At 36.2% G+C, this 24,469-nt stretch overlaps 1 non-coding gene across 1 annotated transcript; it reads right to left on the bottom strand.

Moving 5' to 3' along the window:
* Nucleotides 1-1,337: 1,337 nt before the first annotated feature.
* LOC133313982 (small nucleolar RNA R71) lies at nt 1,338-1,444 on the bottom strand. Its single transcript, XR_009751885.1, has one exon. It is a non-coding gene; the product is annotated as a small nucleolar RNA R71 (small nucleolar RNA).
* Between the last annotated feature and the right edge of the window lie 23,025 nt (nt 1,445-24,469).

The raw sequence follows: 24,469 nt of genomic DNA, 5'->3' as shown, positions 1-24,469 counted from the left end.
GGTTAGATGGAATTTAATCAATTTATTATGTTTTGAAGAATTCGTTGTGTTAATTTTCCTTTTTATCATGAATGAAATTATCTGTTTTTAATGCTTTATATGAGCTTGAATCTTATATATTGATCTTAGGTAAATGCATGACAATAGGAATGTTGGTGTGTGATCCTTATCTGATAATTTCATCGTACGCTTTATGATTCTAGGGATAGACATAGAGTTTGCGTAATCTTTATGATTCTTGAACTTAATGCTTACCTTCTTGGGGAATAACCGGGGAACTAGGATTCTTGCAAGATTGTGAAGTTTAGGGTAACAAGGGTTTGAGCCCTAATTACATAAGAAAGAATCGATTAGATTGATATTAAGGACGATTAATGTAAAGAAGGAATTCAAACGTAATAAAGAGATTGAAGGAAGTCGAAACTCTAGCTATGTTCTTTTAAATTAGTTAATTCAAATTTTTAAATTCTTGCCTTTAATTTCTTGCTTTTTAATTCTTGCGGTTAATCAGATTTACTCTTTTAAATTTCAAATTCAAATTCTGTTTCAAATATAAATTCGATTGTCTAACTTAATTTGCGATAGTGAATTAGTGCTTGAGTATAATCCTCGTGGGAACGATCTCTTATTCAAACATTATATTACTTGTATGATCGGTGCACTTGTCGTGAGTCGCAACAAGTTTTTGGCCCCGTTGCCGGGGATTACTATTTCAACATTAATACTAGCTATTAATTCTTTAGATTGGACCTTATTTTCTGTTATTTAATTTTTGTTATTTAATTTCAGTTTTTATTTTATTAGTCTATTTTCTGGTTTATGCGAGGTACCGTTGACACCGATTCCTTGCAATTCGACCCAGAGATAGAGAAAACAGCAAAAAGAAATAGAAAGAAAGAAGGAAGCAAGATAAAGAAGCTTCAAGCACAACAGAACCAAGAGAAGAAGCAATGGCAGATAATGATCGATAAGCTCTGAGAACATTGGGAGATTACATGACTCCTACTCGAGTTCTATAGACGGCGAGCATTGTTAGACCAAACGTGGATGCTAACAATTTTGAACTCAAGCCTGCACTTTTGCAGCTGATTCAAAAAGACCAATTTGCCGGAGGAAGCACGGAAGACCTTTACATCCATCTTGAAAACTTCTTGCTATACTGTGATACCTTAAAGATGAATGGAGTGTCTCAGGATGCCATTTTGCTCATATTGTTCCCTTGTTCACTTAAAGATGATGCAAGAGGATGGTTGCAATCACTACCTTAGGGAAGCATCACCAACTGGGATGACTTGGCTACAAAAATTTTAGAGAGATTTTTCTCATCAAAAATGGCAAAACTCAAAGCGGATATCACTTCTTTTGAACAAAAAGAAAGTGAATCTTTATATGAAGCATGAGAAAGGTTCAAGGAACTACTGGGAAAATGTCCACAACACGATATTGAAGCTTGGGAGAAAGGAAGAATCTTCTTCCAAGGAATGACACCGAACACCAGAACCTTAGTGAATGCCGCAACAGGGGGACCATTGAAAACAAAGACTCCAAAAGAAGCTTTGGAATTGCTAGAATCTCTAGCATCTCAGGAGTTTGATAATGCTCCAGTATCACAAAGGAGAGCAGGGATTATGAAGCTAGAAGGCTGTGATGCCATCTTAACTCAGAATGAGCAGATTTTACAATTTAACAAGAAACAGCAACAACAGCTAGATGTTCTCACAAAGCAGTTTTCAGAATTTCAAGTTTCTTCTGTTAATACTCCTCCTGTCACTTGTGGTTTATGTGCAGGTACTCATGCTACTAAAGACTTTGATTTCATGAGGACAACTGAGAATGCTGAAGTTAATGGAATCTAGCATGATCAAAAGGCTCTATATAATCCAGGGATAAACCAATATGGAAATAACCATAATCAAGGGTGGAGGAATCAAAATCAACATCCGGGGCTTATTTACAAGTCGAACCATCAGCTGAATCCTCCTATACCAGTGCAAGAGCAGCTTCCTCAACAAGGAAACACGTCAGAATGGGAGAAGGCCTTTGCACAGCTGTCCAAGACCACATCGGATTACATTCAAAATGCTAATGCCTTCAGAGATGAGACGAGAGCTTCATTCTGAAATCAAGAAGCCTCTATCCGAAATCTTGAAACTCTGATTGGTCAACTGTCAAAACAGCTTGCTGAAAGAACTCAGGGCACATTTCCGAGTAACACAGACACTAACCCAAACGCACACTGTAAGTCTATCGTTACCAGAAGCGGGATTGTGACTGAACCTGTGGTCAAGCCTTCCGTAAAGAAAAAGAAAGCTGATGAACCTACAACTGAAAAGGGAGAAGAAAAGGAAGTTGCCAAAGAGCCTGCTGCAGAGAAAACTGTTCCTGAAAAGAAAGAGTTCAAATGGGAGAAAAAGAAAGCTCAAGAAAGGAAAGAAAAGCCAATGGAGCTCTCACCTTATACAAAGATTTCATGTCCACAGAGGTTTAGAGAAGAAATTAAAAAGAAGCAGTATTCCAAGTTCCTTGAATTTTTCAAGAAGCTGCAGATCAATATTCCATTTGCTGAAGCCTTGGAGAGTATGCCAAATTACGCAAAGTTCATGAAAGATCTTCTATCAAGAAAGTGTAAACTGAAAGAATGTGAGACAGTGACTTTGACAGAAGATTGCAGTGCTATAATTCAGAAAAAGTTGCCTCCGAAACTCAAGGATCCTGGTAATTTCAGCATTCCCATAGAAATTGGCAACATTGATGTGGGAAAGACACTGTGACTTGGGAGCCAGTATTAATCTCATGCCATTGTCCATCTGCAAGGCTTTGGGAATTCATGAACTGAAGCCAACTAAAGTCTCACCACAGTTAGCTGACAGATCTATCAGAAGGCCAGATGGAGTTATTGAAGATGTCTTAGTAAAGATTGAAAAATTCATTTTCCCTGCGGATTTTGTTATCTTAGACATGGAAGAGGATGCTGAAATTCCCTTACTATTGGGAAGACCTTTCTTAGCCACTGCAAGGGCTATGATTGATGTTGAGCAAGGCAAGCTGATGTTACGGGTTAATGATGAAACAGTAACGATTGATGTACTTGAATCTATGAAACATCCAACTAATGGAGAAGATTGCTTCAAGATTGATGTAATTCATGATGCAGTGTTAGAAACAGTTGATGAAATACTCCAACCATTGATGGAATTGGAGTCATTAGAAGAAGAATTATTGCAAAATACAACTGAAGAAACAGAAGGGGAACAAGTGATTGAAAAGCTAGAAAAGAAGGTTGATGATGTTATTCAAGAAGCACCAAAGGTTGAATTGAAAGAGTTGCTTCCTACTTTGAAATATGCATTTCTTGGAGAAAGCAAGACATACCCGGTGATCATCAATATAAATTTGTCAACCGCCAAAGAAGAAAAATTATTAAAAGTGTTGAGATAGCACATAACGGCTATAAGATGGTCTATTACAGACTTGAAAGGAATAAATCCATCTTTTTGCACTCATAAAATATTGATGGAGAATGTTGTTAAACCAATCAGACAACCACAGAGAAGACTGAATCCAACTATGACAGAGGTTGTGAGAAAAGAAGTCGTGAGGCTCTTGGATGCTGGTATGATCTATCTAATTTCTGACAGTGCATGGGTGAGTCCGGTACAAACAGTTCCAAAGAAAGGTGGGATCACAGTGATACGTAATGAGAACAATGAATTGATTCCTACAAGAACTATTATCGGTTGGAGAATGTGCGTCGACTACAAGAGACTTAATGTCGCTACAAGAAAAGATCATTTTCCTTTACCATTCTTAGATCAAATGTTGGAGGGACTAGCGGGACATTCATATTATTGTTTCCTTGACGGCTAATCCGAATATAATCAGATAGCAGTGGCTCCAGAAGATCAAGAGAAGACATTTTTCACCTGCCCTTACGGTGTGTTTGCTTACAGACGTATACCCTTCGGGATGTGCAATGCACCCGCCACATTTCAAAGGTGTATGTTATCCATTTTCTCTAATATGATTGAAAATTTTATTGAAATATTTATGGATGATTTTTCTGTCTTTGGTTTATCTTTTGATATTTGCTTGACTAACTTAGCTTGTGTTTTGCACAGATGTCAGGAGAGTAATTTAGTACTAAACTGGAAAAAATGCCACTTTATGGTAAGAGATAGAATAAACTTAGACCATAAGATTTCTGAGAAGGGAAATGAAGTTGATAGAGCGAAAATTTCATTAATAGAAAAACTTCCCCTCCCTCTAATATGTGTGGTGCGCGTAGTTTTCTTGGACATGCAAGTTTCTATCAGCGCTTCATCAATGATTTCTCGAAGATAGCCAAACCTCTCTGCAAGCTATTGGCCAAAGAAGAAGAGTTCAACTTCGATAATGAGTGTTTGATTTCTTTTAATCTTTTGAAAGAAAAATTAACTACAGCACCTATTATCACTTCACCTAATTTTGAATTGCCTTTTGAATTGATGTGTGATGCTAGTGATTATGCTATAGGTGCAGTCTTAGGTCAGAGAAAAGATAAGTTGTTGCATGTTATATATTATGCTAGTAAAATTCTGAATGAAGCACAGATGAATTACACCACTACTGAGAAAGAATTGCTAGTTGTTATATATGCTTTTGATAAGTTTAGACCATACCAGTTAGGTTCTAAAGTTATTGTGTATACTGATCATGCTGCATTGAAATACTTATTGACTAAACAGGATGCTAAGCCTAGACTACTCAGATGGATGCTTCTACTTCAAGAATTTGAGTTGGAAATCAAAGATAAAAAGGGAGTAGAGAATCGAGTAACTAATCATCTCTCTAGACTTCAAGAGAAGGAACTTCAAGATAATTCAGAGTCGATAATGACAGATGAGTTTTTGGATGAACAAGTCCTCTCAGTCAGCACATTGCCATGGTTTCTGAAGGAGCAAGCTCTTACAGTTGACACTGCACCATGGTTTACGGATTTTGCAAATTTCAAAGCGACTGGGACCATTCCTAAGGAGTTTTCATGGCAACAACGGAAAAAGTTCATGCGGGATGTGAAGAGATACTTGTGGGATGAACCCTTCTCGTTCTATACATGTTCTGATGGAGTCATGAGAAGGTGCATTGGAACAAGAGATGCAAGATGTCTTATGGCACTGTCATGGTTCAGACTACAGAGGCCACTTCGCAGGAGAAAGGACATCTGCAAATGTCCTAATGAGTGGATTCTTTTGGCCAACCTTATATAAAGATGCAAGGAAATTCGTAGAGTCTTGTGACCGCTAACAAAGTACGTGAAACATATCAAGGAGACATGAAATGCCACTGAACAATATTATGGAAGTTGAAATCTTTGATGTTTAGGGCATAGACTTCATGGGTCCTTTTCCCACTTCATACGGGAATAAATATATCTTGGTAGCAGTGGATTACGTTTCTAAGTGGGTGGAAGCAGCTGTTTTTCCTACCAATGATTCTAGAGTCGTGATCACCTTAATCAAGAAGAACATTTTCGTGAGGTATGGAGTACTAAGAGCAATGATCAGTGATGGAGGCACACATTTCTGCAACAAACAGGTTGATTACGTGATTGCCAAGTATGGAGTGAGACACCGCATTACCACACCATATCATCCACAAACCAGTGGGCAAGTGGAGATATATAACCGGGAACTAAAGCATATCCTTGAGAAAACAGTGGGAAGTTCTCGAAAAGATTGGGCTCGCAAGCTTGATGACGCATTGTGGGCATACCGGACAGCTTTCAAGACACCTCTTGGTATGTCACCGTTTCAAATGTTATTTGGGAAGGCTTGTCATTTAACAGTAGAGATGGAACACAAGGCATTGTGGGCTGTCAAGTTCCTAAACTTTGATACAAAAGCGGCAAGTGAAAAGAGACTGTTACAACTGGATGAGTTAGACGAATTCAGATTATCTGTTTATGAGAGTGCAAGCCTCTACAAAGAGAAAACCAAGAAGTGGCATGACAGAAAAATATTAGGCAGAGACTTCAAGGTTGGACAACAAGTTCTGCTGTATAAATCTCAGTTGAGACTTTTTCCGGGGAAACTCAAATCAAGATGGTTAGGACCGTTTCTGGTTAAAGAGATCTGTCCATATGGTACAGTGGAAATTAGTCCACTTGATTCTGACAGAAGTTTCAAAGTTAATGGGCAGTGATTGAAACCATACCTTGGAGGTGAAATTGACAGAGGAACGGCTACCGTTGCTCTTGCAAAGACATAAAAGAGGTACATCAGGCTCGTGACGTAAAACAAGCGCTTGTGGGAGGCAATCCAACAACATTTAAGTTTTCAGTATTTAAGTTTTCAATATCTAGTTTAGTCTAAATTTCAGTGTAGTTTAATTTTTAGTTCTTAGTTATATATAGTATATAAAAATTAGAAACATTGAGGCTGATGATCAAATGTTTTGTGAGATGAATTTTTTTCAAGTATATGTGGAAATAAAGCACACAGGTATGCAATTCTGCTTACTAGTTAAATTGTGTCAAAATATTCCATGATAATACTTTAGAAAAAGGAATTTCAGAATTGAATTGTTTTTAGTGAGAGTGCATGGAATAATGACAAAAATTTACTAAGTTAAGGAGGCTTAAGCCCCCATATAGGCGCTTAAGCCCCCTCAAAGCATTAAATAGTAAAATTCCTCCCTGCCTCAGTGTGCTAGATTGCGCTTAAGCGCGCTCCACAATAAAAAAATGTCAACTCGCAGAGCACGCTTAAGACCCCAGAGGTAAGCTTAAGTGCGGTAATTAAAGAAAATTGGCCATCTTCTTTGTTCCTCGGTCAAAGAAGCTTAAGCGCGCGAATTAAAATTTTTAGGCCATTCCTCCCTGTCTATCCGCGCTTAAGCTCCCTAGAGAGAGCTTAAGCGCGATTTAAATTTAAAATTTCCCATTCGAAGAGTGCGCTTAAGCGCCCAGGAAAGGGCTTAAGCGCGCTAATGGAAGGAAATAAGACAATTGCCTCTGCCTCATCGCGCTTAAGTGCGAGGCAAGAGGCTGAAGCGCGCTTTAAGGCACCAACTTCCAATTCGAAGAGGGCGCTTAAGCACCCATAACTGCGCTTAAGCGCGGCCTCCATCAAACCGTTTTTAAAATCCAAATTTTTTCCCTCTTCCTTCACACTCGAAATTTCTCAAAGAACTAAACCCCCTTCCTCTCCCTCAGAACCCTCCCAAACCATTTTCTCTTCACCTGAACGATAACCTTCAGTCATCATCAAGAAATTCCACCGGAGGAATCATTCATCTCTCCAATTCTTTCCTTATCCGAATAAGAAACCCCAAGGTATGCATCACACAAATCCTTCTTCTATGAGTTAGGGTTCTTGAGTTCTTGAATGAGAATTGGGCAAAATGGTATGATCCTTTGTGATTTTTGAATTCTTGAAAAAAAAAATTATGATTGTTCAAAAATATGAAAGAATTGGAACCCATTGCTAATTATGGGTGTAGTTCTTTAAACCATTGAATAAATCTAAACTATCCAGATATTATGTATGTATATTGATGCTTCCCGGCAAGTATATCGATCGCACAAGTAATATAGATAGTAAGTAAAGTATCGTCTCCACATGGATTGGGTCGAATATCAATTAATTGTTCCTTTTTAAGAATGAAAGAGTTCAAAGGTTGTGACAAATATTGTCGAATTGTGTGAAATTGAGAACTGAAAATAAAGACTTGTTTTTATAATTTTTCTGGAATGAAGAATAAAAATAAGAACAAGAATAATTTGATTTGTAAAAATGAGAAAAGCATTGTAGTTAGGACACACTCACCATATGATCCCCACTTCTTACTCTGAATTGATTTATAATATTCAATTATATAATTACTCAGATAAATTATTATCTAGAATTAATTAGTTAAATCCCAATCCCTTGGCAATTTAACCCTTTAACCTCAATTGGAATCCTAATCCCTTAGTAACCCCTCATGAGAATTAAGCAATGAACTCAATAATTTAAGCATCTGTAATTAAATATACATCTATTCCTAGCATGCATAGTAATTGTTATCTTACCTCCTTTCAAGATGAAAACCCCAATATTCCTATCTAGGGTTCTAACCCTCAAACTATCCTTAACTATTAGATTGATCAAGTCTAACAAAGAAGATATACAATACGCACAAGGTAAAGATAAAGATAATTATATAAACGAAAAACCATAAATCAATCCATCGTAACAAGGGTTCACATAGGGTTCGTGACCCTAACTACAATAAAAAGTAAACTAGCCAAACATAATCTTGGCTAAAAATCCAATATTCAATAAAAACATAAACCTGATAAATTAAATGAAGAAGAAGAAAAGAAACTTGATCTCCAGATTCCTCTCGGAGAACCACCGTCGTAGAATAGGTCTGCATCCCTAATTCTGTCATAAGGATCCTATTTATAAGTCTCTCTTCCTTCTTCCAAAAATAGCCCCAGGACAACACGGTATTATTTTCCCGTACACCGGCGCCAGTTGGCGCCGATTTGGCGCCACTTCGCGCCGTGCTTCTGCCCAAAATTGCAAAGTCGGACCTGATTGCATGTAACTTGGCGCAAACTTCTTCAACAAAGTGGCGCAAGGTGGCTTCAAAAGTGGCGCCACTTTCCTTCAATTTGGGCGCTCATTGGCGTGGAGTTTTGGCGCCACCATGCTTGCATTTTGGCGCTGATTGGCTTCATAATTGTGGCGCTAGTTGGCGCCATTTTGGCGCCACTTGCAATTGTCCGGTGTAGAGTTCGTAAACTGGCACGGGTCTGCGCCAGTGTGGTGCCGGTCCGCGCCATTCTTTTGGAATTTGTAGTGTGCTGCACCCGTGTGAAGTTGCGTTAACAGGCTTGTATAATTTTGCAATTTTTACTCGTTTTACCTGTAAAAACACAACAAATAGGAGAGAAATATTATTAAAAAGACAGAATCAATATCATTAGCAAATATGTATTTAAGTTGCTCTTTTATGACTCAATTCTTATCAATTTTAACACAGAAAACTACACTTGCCAGAGGCACATCATATACCATTCAATGAAATGCCCAGACCAAACCTGAATTCTTGTTGTTCTTCATTATTTCCAACTGAGTTCAGTTAAGTTTTGATCTTGGATAAAGGCTAAATGATTGTTTCCTCTTACATCACAATGGAATTAGCATGTTGAATCATACTAGAGTATTGTGCTTAATCATTAATCTTTTTGTTCTGGTTCACAGAATCACCCATAGAATTGGGACAAGTAAAGAAACTATATGCCTGCATGGTGTTTGATGGAATACCTAGTTTCTAATCACATGAGATACAAGGAAGATAGTAAAGGATTAAAGAAATAGAATAAGAAAAGAATTGATATAGAGGACAAGATCAATTTATCATAGACTAGTTAATCTGTATTAGTTTTGAAATTGTTATAAAAATATAGAATACACTAATCTATCTCACATTCATATGCTGATTCATGAAAAAGATTGTGTCTATATGAGTGAATTAACCACCACATAGATGAAATGCTTTTATCAGAATCTACTTGTGAAGCTACACGATTGGTTGATATATCTGCTAAGTAATATTAGTGAAAACAGAATACATTTTTTAAATCGATTATGTGAATTTAAGAGAATATCGTTTGGAGCCAAGATGAGTGATAAGTAAGCTAAATACAGGTTATGTGTTAGATAAGAGTAAGTATAACAACTAGAAGTCATTCAAATAAGGACATGTAAGTTCTGTGTGATATTTTTTTAAGTGAAGTTCTGTTGGAAAAGAACTCAAATTAACTTTATCAATACTTCACACTAGCCATGTAAAGAATTAAATCTATATAGATGCACTAAATATGAGTGTGATATTAGAATGTATAATGAATATGAAACCATAACATATGTGTTATTAGTTGTGATTCTGAATGTAACATTAGACATGATATATTTAGAATTATAACATTATGCTTCAATTACTTAAACTATCTGTCTTGCTGAACTTAATGATTTGGAATAAAGAAGATACCTCTCATACCACAACTACTATCAACTATGCATAAAATGAAAATAACCATGACAGGCACAAAAGAATTAAATACATTCTCCTTAATCTGAATACACGCATATCTGTTGCATCATGACTCCATAGTTTGCACATTGTAGAAAATTAGAATTCAAACATGTTTCCGTTTTTATTTCCTATTAATTAGGATTGATTATGATTGATTAGGATTGATTATGATTGATTAGGATTAATTGTGATTGATTAGAATTGATTGTGATTAGGATTGTGATAGGATTGATTAGTCATCGCTTAGTCATTCTTAGCGATTCTTTCTTGTATAAATACTCACTCATGTAATTTATTCAATATCAATATACAAAAACTTCTTTTCAATATGGTATCAGAGCGGGTTCGTTCCTACCCTAATTCAAATCTGAAATAACCATCCAAACACTTCCATCACCGTCAAACACCTCCTAAACACCGCCTTGAATCTGTCCAACACAGAAACCTAGTTTACTGACCTCCGATCAAAAAAGTGAGGTGACCATTCGACTCAGAAGGATCCGACGAGTCGACCGCCGCTGGACCCATCGCCGTCAGCCGCTGCACGCGCCACCACGCGCCGCCTTCCAGACGTTTTTTTCCGTCGCGACTTGCACAGACCTTCTCGCCGGCTTCTCCCCTTCCTGTTCCAGAGGTCAGATCAAAAGTTTACAAAACTTGATTTTTCATCAACGGTCAACCCTTCTCTTTTTATTCATGGCTTCCTCAAAACACTCTTTTTATTACCACGAGCAACCTCCTAAGGCCACTAGTCATGTGGTCCAGCAAGGTACAACTTTCCATGTTGATAGTCAAAATCATTGGATCCTTGATTCTGGAGCCTCTGATCATATGACAAGTTTTTCCCAGATTGCGGGACACGGAACCATTAAACTTTCTGAGCTGATTACTTTGACATCAGTTCTTTATGTTCCTTCTCTGACTTGTAATCTCATTTCCATTAGCAAGCTTACCTCTGAGTTGCATTGCTTTGCTAAATTCTTTCCACATGGTTGTGTTTTTCAGGAACAGGACTCGGAGAGGATGATTGGCAGTGCTAGAGAGGATGGTGGACTTTACTACTTTGAGGAGGATGTGACTCATGAAGCTGTTTTCGTAGAAAAAAACTCTATGTTTCCTTTTGATTCATGTAATGATGTTATGCTGTGGCATCGTAGGCTAGGCCATCCAAATTTTATTTATCTTCAGAAGTTGTTGCCAAACTTATTTATTAATAAAAGTCCAAGTTTGTTTTCTTGTGATATTTGTCAACTTGCCAAGCATACTCGTGCTCATTATCCTTCTAAAGTTCACCATGACTCTTCCCCATTTTCCTTAATTCATAGCGACATATGGGGTCCAGCCCGTGTTAAAAATATTTCAGGTACTCGATGGTTCATTACCTTCATTGATGACCATTCTCGAGTTTGTTGGGTGTATCTTCTAAAGGATAAGTCCGATGCTGCATCCGTGTTTAAAAAATTTCATGCCATGGTTCAAACCCAATTCCAAGTTGCTATACAAATTCTTCGTACAGATAATGGCAAAGAGTATTTTAACTCTATTCTTGGAGAATATCTTTCCCAACATGGCATCCTTCACCAAAGCTCGTGTCCTGACACACCCCAACAAAACGGAGTTGCGGAAAGAAAAAACCGACATCTCCTTGAAGTTGCTCGGGCTCTTATGTTTACCACGAGTGTTCCTAAATATCTTTGGGGAGAGGCAGTTCTCACTGCCTCGTATCTGATAAATCGAATGCCATCTCGCATTCTGAAATTTCAGTCTCCTCTTTCTAGTCTTGTTCGTATCTTCCCTTCCTTCCGAGGTGTCTCCTCCTTACCTCTCAAGTTATTTGGTTGTGTTGTATTTGTCCATATTCCCTCCCATCAACGGTCTAAGCTTGATCCTAAGTCTCTCCAGTGTGTCTTTATTGGTTATTCTCCTACTCAACGTGGCTATAAGTGTTATTCACCCTCTCTTCGTAAGGTCTTTGTCTCTATGGATGTCACTTTTTCTGAGAATGACCCTTTCTTCCCCTCGACTTCTCTTCAGGGGGAGTCTATAGGAGTAGATGAAGATCAGTCATGGGAACCTATTAATGCCACAGTATTACCTCTACTTTTGGAAACAGGGGGAGCTACAGAATCCTCACCATCATGGGGACAAGTTTATAGCAGGCGAAAGCCTCCTCAAAGTGTGAATAACCCAGAGCCTCTACACTGCCAGGATTCTGAACCATGTTCTAGTTCCAGCACCCCAATACTTGAGTGTCATGGTGAAAATGATCTACACTTGCCCATTGCTCTCAGAAAAGGTACTCGATCTTGTACTACTCATCCTATTTCTAATCATATTTCATATGGAAAGTTGTCCCCAGGGTTTCGTGCTTTCAATACTATGTTGGATAGTACAAAGATACCGAGAAATATACATGAGGCTCTCAATGATAAAAAATGGAGGGATGCTGTCTTTGAAGAAATGAATGCTTTAGAAAGAAATGGAACTTGGGAGATAGTGACCCTACCCAAAGGAAAAAAGGCAGTAGGATGCAAATGGGTGTTTACAATAAAATTCAATGCAGATAATAGCATCAACAGATACAAGGCAAGATTGGTTGCAAAGGGTTTCACTCAGACTCATGGGATAGATTATCATGAGACTTTTGCTCCGGTTGCTAAAGTCAATACCATCCGAGTTCTCTTATCTCTTGCTGCCAATCTAGATTGGCCTCTGCAACAGTTAGATGTGAAGAATGCATTCCTAAATGGTGACTTACATGAAGAAGTCTATATGGATCCTCCACCTGGTTTTGAAAGGGGAAATGAATCAGTGTGTAAACTAAAAAAGTCTCTATATGGATTGAAACAGTCTCCCAGAGAATGGTTCGACAAATTCACACAAGCAGTCAAAAGAAGAGGCTTCATTCAAGCACAGACTGATCATACTCTCTTCCACAAACACTCTAAGGATGGTAAAATTGCTATTCTTATTGTATATGTAGATGATATAATTCTTACAGGTGATGATATTGAGGAATTGAACACCTTGAAGAAATTTCTAGCAGCTCAATTTGAACTCAAAGACCTTGGCACTCTCAAATATTTCCTTGGTATGGAAGTTGCTAGGAGCAAAACAGGCATCACTCTAACACAAAAGAAATATGTTCTAGATCTTTTGTTGGAAACAGGAATGTTAGGGTGTAAACCTGCTGAGACACCTGTGGAACCTAATACCAAGTTAGGTATTGAAGATGGGAATGAGGTGGATAAAGAAAAATATCAGCGATTGGTTGGTAAACTAATCTACTTATCTCATACGCGTCCTGACATTGCCTTTGCGGTGAGTATGATTAGTCAATTCATGCACTCACCCAAGGAGAAGCATCTTAGTGCAGTCTATAGGGTGCTTAGATACCTCAAGAATACTCCAGGAAGAGGATTATTCTTTAAAAAGGGGTATAAAAGGACAATTGAAATCTACACTGATGCAGATTGGGCAGGCTCATCAGTAGACAGAAGATCTACCTCAGGCTATTGCACCTATGTGTGGGGAAATCTTGTTACTTGGAGAAGCAAAAAGCAAACAGTGGTTGCAAGAAGTAGTGCTGAAGCAGAATTTCGAGCTTTAGCTCATGGAGTTTGTGAAGGAATCTGGTTAAGAAGACTTCTTCAAGAGTTGAAGATTTCATATTCCCTACCAATAAAACTATATTGTGACAACAAGGCAGCTGTTAGCATTGCTCAAAATCCTGTGCATCATGATCGAACAAAGCACGTGGAAGTTGATCGTCACTTCATCAAAGAAAAATTAGATGATGGAAGTGTGCATTTGATATATGTTCCAACCAAAGAGCAAACGGCAGATGTCCTTACCAAGGGCCTACACCGTCCAGCATTCGAAGACTTGATTGGCAAGTTGGGAATGATCAATATTTACCTCCCAACTTGAGGGGGAGTGTAGAAAATTAGAATTCAAACATGTTTCCGTTTTTATTTCCTATTAATTAGGATTGATTATGATTGATTAGGATTGATTATGATTGATTAGGATTAATTGTGATTGATTAGAATTGATTGTGATTAGGATTGTGATAGGATTGATTAGTCATCGCTTAGTCATTCTTAGCGATTCTTTCTTGTATAAATACTCACTCATGTAATTTATTCAATATCAATATACAAAAACTTCTTTTCAATACACATAATTACATATACTGCAGTACCTTAATTGCATATTGGATTATTATTTTCAGAACTAATCTGAATTGAAATCTGAGAAGAGTTGCTTAGAATTATACTAACTTGGAAATTTTCCTGTTTTTCAGGTATGGCACACAAGGAAATTTTTTTTGGGAAAAAGGCTCAGGAAGACCAAGGACACAGGAAGTGCATCTAGCTCTTCTCCCTCCTTTGATTCACATAGATTCACATCAGTTGCGCATGAGGAAAGGTACAACAAAATAGTTACAGCCAAACCAATTATCCGGGATAGGAAAATGTTACTGCAACAAGTAGAGTATCCAGACTTCTATAACAACTTAGTCCGAAGAGGATGGAATTCCTATGCAATATCACTGACTGACAGCTCTGGGACCATTTGCAAGGAGTTTTATGCAAATGCTTACACAATTGAGCAGGGAGCCAATAGAGAATATAAGAGCTATGTCAGAGGTAAGGAGATTTGGTATGATGCTGACACTCTACAGGACCTGCTGAAGACAGCTCACCACACACCTGGAGTTAGGTGTGATTACATACAGTTACTCAAAGAGATTGAGCACGGACCTGCTAGAAGTGATTCAGATTTTGCTACTTGGGACCCCATGGAGGAGGCTGAGCCTATCCTAGAATCCATTGCACTTCCAGGACAAAACTGGAAGCCTACTGCAGACAACAGCCGTCCCAAGCTGTTACAGCTTAGCCAGCTTAATCCAGTGGCTAAGATATGGTTCCAGTTCATTATCAACAACATCCTGCCTACCACCCATACATCCGAGGTACAAGTGAAAAGAGCAGCTCTTATTCACACTATCATGACTGGGGGTACAGTGGACCTTCCAGAGATTTTGGCAGACGATATTTATGACTTTGCCCATCAAAAATCTCCTAAGGCCGCTCTTGCACATAGCTCTCTCATTCAGACCCTGTGTACATAGGCGGGAGTAGAGATACCTATGAGCTCAAGCTTGTGCGAGTATGCCCCCAGATTGATGCTGCTTTCATCGCCTTCAACATGGGTGCTCCACCAGCACCTCCAGCACCAGCAGCAGCACCTGTTCAGCAGGAAAGACAGCCTGACATCCTTTCCCTATGGGAAGCAGTGCAGTCCCTACAGTGTGAGCAGAGATACATCCAGATGGGAGCTCGATACTCGCAGAGCAAGAAGATAGCCTTCCAGGACTACATGAGCGCATAGATGGTGGATTTGTGCCAGCAGAGAGACATTCCAGCACCACCATTCGAGTATCCAGCATATTCTGGATCTGATGAGGAGTCGACAGGAATACATGCTGCCGATACTGCTGCTGCTGACGCTGCTGAGGCCGACATGACATCAGACACTACACAGGATGCTGTTGATATATATACTGATGATGTTGCTACTGCTGATGCCACAGCTGAAGATGATCAGGATGCAGAGGAGGAGGACACACCCACTACTGATATGGAAGAGGATTGACCTTCATATCAGTTTTCAGACTTTTACATTTTGTTTTCGTTTATTTTAATGTATAATTTGATGATATTAGTTGATGATGATAGGAGATGTATATTGAGACTGGTCCTGACTATGATATTTTTTGGATATATGACATGCTGACGTAGCTTCATTATCTGTGACATGTGTGCAGAACACAATATCAATTTTTTTCCCATTTCTTGCTAAGGATTCTTTTAGATTTAAATTTATTGCTGAGGACAGCAAGATTTAGATCTGGGAATGGGTACCACGCAATTCATCAGACCACAAACTTCACATGGTCGGAAGAAAGATTTCATGATTACACAGAAATATCCAATTTGCAAATGCAATGATGCAATGATTCAGGGGAGTTTCTCAATATTATTTCATATGAGTTTAATTATTTCGTATTAGTTTATTTTAGAAATTATTTTGATTAAGTATGAGTTTATTTTTTAAGTTTTCAATTATAATAGTTTACTTTCCAAATTTAAAGCTTTCAAATTAGTTTAAGTCCCTATCCATCCTAAATCACTAAATATTTAGTGAAATTTTTTAAGATGGTGAATTCTTTGTTCCATTGTGCTTGATTGTATGCACTGTGAATAACTACATGATATTGTATGATAGTTGAGATTAAGAGTATGATGATGTAAAATTTATTTTCACACATAAATGAGCGTCAGTCAAGCATGCTTCATAGTTCACTGGAATAAGAGAAGAATAACTAATGTGATCAAATAGAGAGTGAAAAATAAGTCTCACACCCTTAGCCGTAAGCTTTTGAGCCTAAACAGAAATAAATTTTTTGGTGTGAACTTTACTGTTTGAATCACTCTAGAACTTGTTTTGTTTCTCCTTGAGATGGTCTGTGGTATATAATTGTTGAAATGATAAAGGCAATTCTTTCTAAAAGCTAGATAGCCAAATAGCGACCCTGAATGTTTATTCTTAGATTAAGCCCTTTGAGCCTAGGCCTGTTTGTTCATTGACAGTATATTATGAATAGCCACTCCATACACATCCTCACCTGAACTGATTAATTTTCAAATTTAAAAGAGGAACTAGATATGATTGGAACAACAAAAAGAGAAAATCAATATCTAGTGTATGAAAGAAAAGGTGAAAAGAGGAAAAAGCCAAAAAGTGGTGCAAAAGAAAAATGAAAAGAAAAAGGTTGAAATGTGTATCTGTACAAAAACAGAAAAAAGCAAAACAAAAGGAAAAGGGAAAGAAAGAAAAGATTCATGTTATATGAATAAGTGGAAGAAGAAAAGAGGAAAAAGCAAATAAGAGAAATTTGTTTACTGTATGTTGAACAGTCATATATAAGTTCCTCTTTGAAATTGAATTTTGATCAGTAATCTCAAGCCACTTACCAAGATGATTCTTTTCCTTTTACCTAAGCCACATTACAACCTCAAAGACCTCTTGATTGACTGTGTATACCAGTTAGACTGTGGAGAGTGAGAATATAAACAAGCTTATGGTAGTTTTAATTCAGTAAAGTAAGAGTGAGACACATACCCTCAAACACTTGAGTGTAAGTGAATAAATAAAAATCTCAGTGAGAGGGTGTTGTGGATCTAAATATTACTACTCTTTATTTTGAGAACTTATGTCATGATTTTATGACTAGTGAGTTGTGAATGTATGCTTGAAATTGATGTGTCATTGCTTTTAAACTTGAATATTCTAATATATCTCATGATTGATCAGTTTTCTGTCTGTTATTCATTAATCATAATCAGCCGTCTCTATTTTTCCCATAGTCTTATTTTAGTTAATTGCTGAGGACAACAATGTTTAAATCTGGGAATTGTTTGATAAACTTTTTGTTTATCCTGTTTTATGGACTAAAATCACATGAATTATCAAGTCAAATGAGTGAAATCTAGGGTTTATTGACATAAAATCATGAATTTTATGAATTATGAATTAATTATTATATATTTGCTATTTTTAAGGGATTTGAAGATAAAAGGAAACAAATATGAAGATATGGATAGATAGAGATCAAACCAAAAGATTTGAAGATCTATCTAAAGAAAATCTAGATTATCAAGTTGTTGAAGAGGGGGCTTAAGCTCCCATATTGAGGCTTAAGCCCCCTAGAAGTCCAGAAATCCCAATCAAATAGCAAAAGCCACTGCCTCTGGGCGCTTAAGCCCTCAATCTTAGGCTTAAGCGCGCTGCAAGGAGAAAATTCAGACTCGAAGAGCACGCTTAAGCGCGCCACGTTAATTTTCCATGCAAATCTTAGGGAGCTTAAGCGCGCTGATTCAGGCTTAAGCGCCCCAAAAACCCAACTTAGGCCCATTTCGAGGTATCCACCTAGGGCACGAATTCTTTACCCTTAAAAACACATTTGGGGTCAGAATTAATCACTTTTTGACATTCAAGAAGAGTTCTTGGTACTTGGGAGCAGAGGGAACGCAGAAAATTCATCGGTTCATGTTCGTGAGCGACGGAGACAGATCAAATTCAAGTCTGCACTGAAATTATTGAAGATTCACCAATCATTTACGGAGTTTGGGGGAGATTTTCTATTTTCTTTCGTTCTTGATATTGCTATGTCTGGCTAGATTCCTAAGTAGTTATGGTTAGATGGAATTTAATCAATTTATTATGTTTTGAACAATTCGTTGTGTTAATTTTCTTTTTTATCATGAATGAAATTATCTATTTTTAATGATTTATATGAGCTTGAATCTTATATATTGATCTTAGGTAAATGCACGACAATAGGAATGTTGGTGTATGATCCTTATCTGATAATTTCATCGTACGCTTTATGATTCTAGGGATAGACAAAGAGTTTGCGTAATCTTTAAGATTCTTGAACTTAATGCTTACCTTCTTGGGGAATAACCGGGGAACTAGGGTTCTTGCAAGATTGTGAAGGTTTAGGGTAACAAGGGATTGAGCCCTAATTACATAAGAAGGAATCAATTAGATTGATATTAAGGACGATTAAAGTAAAGAAGGAATTCAAACGTAATAAAGAGATTGAAGGATGTCAAAACTCTAGCTACGTTCTTTTACATTAGTTAATTCAAATCTTTAAATTCTTGCCTTTAATTTCTTGCTTTTTAATTCTTGCGGTTAATCAGATTTACTCTTTTAAATTTCAAATTCAAATTTCGTTTCAAATACAATTTCGATTGGCCAACTTAATTTGCGATAGTGAATTAGTGCTTGAGTATAATCCTCGTGGGAATGATCTCTTATTCAAACATTATATTACTTGTACAATCGGTGCACTTGCCGTGAGTCGCAACAATCGTTCCCACGCTTGGTGAGCCATATCATCTTCTTCAGGTTCTGCCACCACTCCATTAACAAATCCAAGTTTGTTTTCGACAACAGCGCCATTAACATCGATCGTGACCAAGAATGGTAGTTACGCCAGTTCAAAGGAGGAGAAACTAGCATTTGTGAAGGGCTCTCATTCAGATGGAGGAAGAGGGGATGAGCTGGGTTTGTAAGAAATTCTGGAAGTTGGTTCGCTATAGCCATGGTTGAGAAAAGCTTTAGAGAAAAAAAATTGACGTCTGAGACGGATATCAAAGATATTGCAGCTCTGATACCATCTTGAAAAGAAGAGAAAACGAAACTGTTATCATATTCATTTATGAGAAAGATTACAAAAGTACATGAACAATGACAAATACTAAAATTATATAAGCAGAAAGATAAAGAAACTAACTACTTGTTAAAGAAATTAACTACTTCTTTAACAACTTTTCATAACAGAAAGAACGACTAATGCGTAACCAATTATCTAACGTGGAAAGCTATATGTTATGATAATGGTGCGAATATGATTAAGCAAAGGATGAAGTCCACATGTTTTTATTATTGTAGAGTGAATTCCACGTGCAGTAAGCACAGTGGCTACTGAAGAGCTTGGCACACTTGATGAGTTGGACTGTAATAGGGTGTAAGAAAATAACATTGAGCAAGAAGTTGAGGGAGAACTTAGATTGTATAAACTTATCTAAAATTATTTATCCATCGATTTTTATCAACTTAAAATTTGATGTATGAAGTTAGTGTTTGACTAAAAGATGTAATTAACGAAAGGGGGTTGGTTCAAATTGTACATACTTAATTCCGCTTAAGCAATGTTTTGAGTTCAAGTTCTTGTGAATGTCAAAAGTCTCTTTGGGAGAGCTAGCATCACCATAATGTGGACATACCTAGTTCAAACAGAATTGTCTCCTTTGAAGGATATTTGTGGTTTATAAAAAAATTTAATTATATAATTTTAAGTTGTGAGAAATTCAAAGAATAAAACCTCTTATATATTATTTAAAATAAGAATATCATATAAGACCATTCTAACCATTTATAAATAATGAAATAGATTTTTTTTTTTTGATAAGTGAAAGAGAAAAAATTGTTGGAATCGGGAATGGTAATAAAATAACTATTGATTTAATTAAACAACGTATCAGAGGATTAATTTTAAAAAATTAGAATATAATTCAATTATATGGTAAGTTAAAAAAATATAAAAAATATTGAATTATAAATTTACAGAACTGTTATTACTGGAAATTTAAATGGCTATAACTCTATATTCTTTTATGGGTAATTCCATGTTAGAGCAAAATAAAATAAGTTTTTGCTTACCAAAAAAAAAAAAAGTTTTTTGCGGAGACATCCCAGAGATGGGGCTCATGGAAAAATTTTCTCTCACTTTAGACTATTTTTGTCTCTATCTTTGGAATCTAAAGACTAGTATAACCTACATTTGTTGTTCTTAGAAGGAAGTTTTTACATACAGGGACAAATATATCTTTTGCTAAACTTTTCAAGAATTTGAGAGCTTACTCGTATCTTTATTAGGAATACAATCTATAAGTTGTTTTGTAATGATTTTGTACCCTCCCATATCTTGATGTCGCTGAACGGAACAAATATGGCTGCATAAGCACTAACTCATTATGTGACAAACATTCCTTTGAATTTTAATTTGTACTAATGAGTTTGTTGGTTTGAAGATTGCTCTTTATGTAGATGTTCTGCTACTTCTCTATATGTAATTAAGATACAACTCATTTATAAAAAATTGCTACTGCTTTATTGAGGTTACTAATGGTTATTGTGCTCAGTTAATCGGTCAAATAATTTGCTGCAATATTGTTTTTAGATAGGAGAACGTATAGTGAGATGAGAATGAACACTTGATGTAACTGCTCTCACTGTTTCTGTTTCTGATGCTAATGCAGGAAATTCTTTTATTTGAACTTTCTTTGTTAATTGTGTGTGAAACTTGTAAATTCAACATGGCTCATTTATTCTTTTTTTCTTTTGCATTAGGCTGCAGACTTGGGATCTCCGGGACTCAGAAGATCCTCTAATGGTAGTTATGACCCACATTGTGAAGAACCAAATGCATCACCTCTTGCTCAACCTCCACCACCAGCACCAGAATCTTAAATTTTAACTGTTGACACTTTTTGCTTCCTGGATATAATCTAGCTACATGACATTGTGCATGGATTTCTTCCATGAATGGTTGTTAGTTTTCTGGATTTCTACACTGTTGACATCTCTAGTTAAGTCCCTAGGTTATGGTTGTTGAATATGCACTGTTAGCTAAAGTTGTTAGGTTATTACTCCTTCAATGAATGTATGAATATTTACATTCTCGTTTATTAATGGATATGTTTTGCTTTTATTCTTAAAATTCTAATTACTTTTTTTTTGGAGATTGTAAAATTAACTGTAGAATAGTTAACCTTAACCAAAATAAAAAATGATGTAAAAAAGAAAAAATTTATTGAAAATAATTTTTACATACAAAATAAATTAGTATTTTTTTATAAACAAATTTATAAATTATTTTAAAAGAAATATGTTTTCTAAAAAAAAGGTCAAAAAATCACTGAAAAACGAATTTGTGTGCATAAAAGGACAAAAATAACTGCCTATTAAAAGTGTCAATTACAAAAAGTCACGTTATTAACCAAAAAAATAAATAAATAAAATCATGTTTTATATACAGAGGCGGTTAACAAAACCGCCTGAGGAACATTTTAAAAATTTAACTTTTAATAACTGCCTGTGTAACCGCCTAAAGATGTTAATTGGAGGCGGTTTTCACAACCGCCTTTGCATTCTTAACCAGTATATTTGGATGATAATTCAGGCGTTTTCACCCGTCACAATGACCGTCGGAGTTTACTTCAAGCGGTTAGTCCAGCGGTTGAGATTAACCGTCGGAGGATGACATTGCGACTGTGTAATCTCCGACTGTTGAGTAACCGCCAAATTAAACAAACAGAGGTGGTTTGAACCGCCTATAATTGATAATATAACCGTGTATGCTTGGTAGTGTATTACCCTTCTTTTTTATCCTTGCTTTTCATCCCATATCTTAATTAATGTTTTACACTCTATTCTTATCTCTTTTCACATAGTCCAAGCTTGCATATTGTAGTCCTAATGAAGACGGAAATGGATCACGTTAAAAAAAATACATGATAATGTGTGAAGATCATAATTATATAAAGATGAATCAATAGTTATGTTTTTGTCATTATTTATTTCAATATTTTTTTTTATTATCATTGATTCATCTTTATATGATTATAATTTTTCATATGATATATTTCTTAACATTAGAGAATCCAAAATTCAACGAAGACACTTGTATTACTATGTTGTATGCCTCCTCATGCCATGTGTAAAAATCTAAATGAACAAGCAGAAAGTAGATGAAATGGTAAGAAAGAGGATTAGTCTAATGATTCTGCTGCATTGATTAATTTTAACTCATTTTATGATCTAGTTGCATGAGCACGCACGCAAGTAAATGCATCATTAGAGTTATTCTTTGGTATGAGTTTATCTATCAATTATAATATAATTGACTAATTAAGGTATATAACATTAAATAACCTGGTGTTTGTTCACATCTCAAATAATTGGGTTGATTCAACGAATCAACGGATAAGTGACCTGATCCTAACCTAAGAAATCCTATAGGGTGTACTTGTATTCAAACTCTCTCCAGTATGATGTTGGGAAAAAGTGTGGGGGGATACCTAATGTGTACGAAATTTTGAAGCATTATTCGGACTTGGAAAAGCATTAAGAAGTCTAATGTAATTGGGGTAATCACTATGTTTATTAAGGAATGAAGATAATGTCGTGCGAGAGTCTCATTTGACGTCTCATGTTCAGGCTTATATAGCTAGAATTAAAATATAAATTCCCTTACACCTATAGAGGAGACAATTATTGTGCAAACTAGCTAGCTAACTACCATATTGTATAAAATAAGATACGCATGAAAATTACATTATATGATAAGGGTGTTCATCACTATGTTTATTAAGGAAGGAAAATAATGTTGTGCGAGAGTCTATTTGATGTCTCAGGCTTATATAGCTAAGAATTAAAATATAAATTCCCTTACACCTATAGAGGAGACAATTATTGTGCAAACTAGCTAGCTAACTACCATATTGTATAAAATAAGATACGCATGAAAATTACATTATATGTCTATGATATTTTATCCCATAAACTAAATTACTCTATATACGAAATTCAAAGGAATAATTAACTAATTTCTCAATAAAAAAATGGGAAGGATCCGTTTATAAATTTGTTTTATAAATTTTTACAAATTACATTATGTATTTCCGGAATAACATAGTGTAATCTAGGATTGGCAAAAACGAGCTAACCCGTTGGGTTGGCTCGTAACCCGCAAAAAATGAGTCGGGTTGAGTTGGCAAAAACGAGCTGCCAACTAGTGAAAAAACGACCCAACACGCGGGTTAAACGAGTCAGCTCGCAGGTTGAGTTTTTTTTTTTTTTTTATAAAAAAATACAAAATAAAATATACAAAAATGGACAAAATCCACACATGCTGTCATTATTTTTCTTCCTTCTCTAAACCTAAGTCCCTAATCTTCTCACATCCCTACCATTTTTATATTGTTATGTTATGCTGGTTCTGTTTAGTTCAAATATCTTACCTATTTTGTAGTAAGTGGTTCTGATTGTTTCTTGACGTTGATGCAAATTTGTAAAAAAAATCGAAACTAAAATATTTTGCTTTTATTTCTCATTTTGTAACCCTTTGTTTAAGCAGATGGAAGCTACATAGCTGGTGTATTAATACTACATAGTCATTTAAATAGGCTGAAAATGAGCCAACCGGTGAGCCAATTTTCGAGCTAACCCACGAGCCATATTTTTTAGCCAACCACGAGCCATATTATTGAGCCAACCCTAACCCGACTCGGGTTAGGGTTGGGTTGGATTTTCTGTCTCGTTTTTTTTTCGAGCCAACCCTAACCTGACTTGTTTTTTTCGAGTTGAATGCGGGTTGGGTCGGGTCGGGCCGAATTGGCCCATTTTGCTAATCCTAATATAACCTAGTGTTCTCCTAAAAATATATAGTATAATTTATAAAAAAACAACTTATAAATATAACCATGCCCCTAAAAAAATTCATTCATTACTTTCAACACCTTCAATAATATATCTCAGTTTCTTTTCATTTTCTTTGGACTTTAGCCCTTTATCTTAACACACACGGCCGCCCCCCACCCCACCCCAAAATTATTCTTTCTTGACCAGAAAGAAAAACGTCAAAAACATAACCTGCAAAGTTACAGAAAGTTAAAAGAAGTAAATATAAACTATAAATATTAAAACCACATTTTTTTAACTCTTCTTGTAGGTTTCGACAATGCAGAGTAAAATTCACTTT

Source organism: Gastrolobium bilobum, unplaced genomic scaffold, assembly GCF_033153095.1.
Source record: "Gastrolobium bilobum isolate Gb01-03AN ecotype WA unplaced genomic scaffold, APGP_CSIRO_Gbil_v1 utg4223, whole genome shotgun sequence".
Classification (NCBI taxonomy): Eukaryota; Viridiplantae; Streptophyta; class Magnoliopsida; order Fabales; family Fabaceae; genus Gastrolobium; species Gastrolobium bilobum.
Note: the sequence above shows the minus strand (reverse complement) of the source record. Positions and strands in the feature narration are given on the sequence as shown.